The 2843-nt window shown below is 47.4% G+C and overlaps 1 pseudogene across 1 annotated transcript; it reads right to left on the minus strand.

Annotated features, from left to right (window-relative positions):
• Positions 1-398: 398 nt before the first annotated feature.
• LOC112617489 lies at positions 399-2097 on the minus strand (annotated as a pseudogene). Its single transcript, XR_003117915.1, has one exon. The product of XR_003117915.1 is annotated as an arf-GAP with GTPase, ANK repeat and PH domain-containing protein 11-like (transcript).
• Between the last annotated feature and the right edge of the window lie 746 nt (positions 2098-2843).

The raw sequence follows: 2843 nt of genomic DNA on the forward strand, positions 1-2843 counted from the left end.
CAGGAGAATGGCGTGAACCCGGAAGGCAGAGCTTGCAGTGAGCCGAGATTGTGCCACTGCACTCCAGCCTAGGCAACAGAGTGAGACACCATATTAAAAAAAAAAAAAAAAAATGTGCCATGTGTACAAAAATCAATGCACAATTATGAACTTTTTTTCAAATATATTTTCACGTATCTAAATACATAATACAGAAGCCTGTGTGACACGGGCAATGTCGCCCAGGAGGGCCTGAGACTTAACACATACACCTAAGCAAAAGGACATAAAATATCTCTTACCGTCGGAAAAATCAACATTTTGTCTATGTACTTAGTTTACGAAATGTACTGAAAATGCTGCTATTAGCTGAATTTGTGATTTCCTTTTGAATTTCTGAGTTATTCTTATTTATTTCCCCATTTTGTTTTTGCACCAAGGAGACGGCAGTCAAATAAAATTAAACAGATACTACACGTGCTCGTCGGGGCAGCTGTACTGCAGCAGGACCTTGATGCACTCCTGGCTGGAGGCCTGCCGGGCGTAGGCCAGTGCTGTGTTACCGTGGGCATCTCCAGCCATGACATCCATCCCGTACCAGATCAGGAGCTGCGCCAGGACCACATTCCCCTTGCGGCAGGCCAGATGGAGCACCGTGCAGCTGTCTCCCACCCCACAGGTCTCGTTCACCTACTCCCAGGAGCCATGTGCCAGCAGCAGGATGGCTGTCCGCAGGTCCTCATCAGCGGTGGCCTGCAGCAGGTGCTGGCCCAGGGACAGCTCCCTGGAGGGTAATGGAGCCAGGAAGAGCTTCTGCTCATATTTGGCACGGTTCCACCATCCCTTCTCTTCCCTTGTGGAGTCTACTGAGGGTTTCGTCCGCCCCGGCTGCTCTCTTGCCAGATGCTGTTGGCTAGCTCATTGCCAATAGATGACAAAACCTGCATGCGCTCGACTGGCCAGTCATCCAAGTCCAGAGATCAGACTGGGGAAAGGCGGGTGCCAAGATTACAGTGGATCCCTGAGCATTCAATACACATGAGGACTCCCAAGTTCAAACTGGCCCAGTTAGGATTCTGGGTCTCACAGTGCACACAGTGGGAGTTCCCACGTTTCGGATAGACTGCAGGGCCATGGCCTCCCTCTAGCTCATTATCCAGAACTTGCTTTTGCTGCGCTCGCATGACTGCAGGCTGGCTAGGATCTGGCTCTCGATGGCTTGGACCCAGGCATCCCGCTTCTCATACGACGTGGCTTCAAAGTGCCACGTTTGGCCAGTGAGGGACACAATGATAAAGTTTTCTTCTCGTTCTTCAGCAGTGCCGGAGAAGCCATCGTCTTTTAAGTTTTTGGTGCTTTTCTTCCTTCCATGTTTCCTTTTGTTGGCATGAGGAGAGGGGGGTGGGCTGAGCTTGGGGCTGGTGGTGCTGGAGATATTGGGGCTGGAGCATATGGAGTCACTCAGCCCGGTGTCTGAATTGGCTGAGGTACATAGACTGTTCATGTCCTTGGATAGGCCATTGCTTTTAGAGCTGGAAATGGGCACGCAGGCCAATGTAGCTAGGGGTGGCCTCTTTCCTGGGACTTTGATGGTAGATGTTCGAAGTTCAATCTCTTTTTTATGAATGTTCTTCAGGTAATCACCTAAGCTTGAATAATAGGTGAGCATGCCATTGTCACAGAGGGTGACATATTTCTTTTTCCGTTTCTTCAGCCATTTCCCACTTAGCTTTAAGAGGATGCCCTGTTTAATGGGGATGGCTCTGCCACTCCCGATGGTGTCAGCATGACTCTCCGGGGCTTTCTTCTCTTTGTCTGGGTGACTCCCTTTCTCAGATGTAAACAGCTTGGACCAGCGCTTGGACTGCTTGTGAACGGGCGTGGGTGTGTTGGCAGTGGGAGGAACATTGATCTGAAGGTCCTCCTGGCTGGTGCTGGGAGTCGATGGAATGGAGGAGGAATCGTTACTAAAACTCCCACCTCCATTTCTCATCTGGGTAATGTGCATGGTGGAAACCTGTGTGGAACAGAAGGAGGAATGGCTTCGAAAATTGGGTAGTGAGTTGCAGGGTCCTGTAGACAGCTCACAGTTACCTTTTAAAAAGATACATTTTCTGGGCCAGGTACGGTGGCTCACACCTGTAATCGCAGCACTTTGGGAGGCCGAGGCGGGTGGATCACGAGGTCAGGAGTTCACGACCATCCTGGCCAACATGGTGAAACCCTGTCTTTCCTTAAAAAAGAAAAAAAACATTAGCTGGGCACGGTGGCATATGCCTGTAATCCCAGCTACTTGGGAGGCTGAGGCAGGAGAATTGCTTGAACAGGGACCTGGGAGGCAGAGTCTGCAGTGAGCTGAGATTGCACGATTGCACTCCAGCCTGGCTACAGAAAGAGACTCCACCTCAGAAAAAAAATATATATATATACATTTTCTGTTTTGGATAGCATATTTACTCATAATAGCTAACTAACTAAACACAGTTGCAGATCCATTCTTATTCCAGCATATTCTTTTTACAACACTTAAGATGACTAAATGCAACATGAAATGGGAAAGATTTTTAAAAAGATGACTTTGGCTTCAGCATGAAACAGATACAAGTGTATGATGAAAATACAACCTCAGTAAAAGTGCTACTTACAGTAAATGAGTATAACTGTTCATCAAATAAGGTCAAAGATCCATCTGCATCTCTATAAAATAGGAATGTGCATTACTTCAAAAACTGTTAATATCTTAGTATAATATCTGTTTAGTAAAATACTGCCTCCTGTGTGCTTTGGTGTTTACCAAAGCAATTTTTACGAATTCTCCTCCTGGATCCTGACTTGCAGAGGATTTCCTGACTTCTTCTTTATCA

This window comes from Theropithecus gelada, unplaced genomic scaffold, assembly GCF_003255815.1.
Source record: "Theropithecus gelada isolate Dixy unplaced genomic scaffold, Tgel_1.0 HiC_scaffold_208, whole genome shotgun sequence".
In the NCBI taxonomy this organism is placed as follows: domain Eukaryota; kingdom Metazoa; phylum Chordata; class Mammalia; order Primates; family Cercopithecidae; genus Theropithecus; species Theropithecus gelada.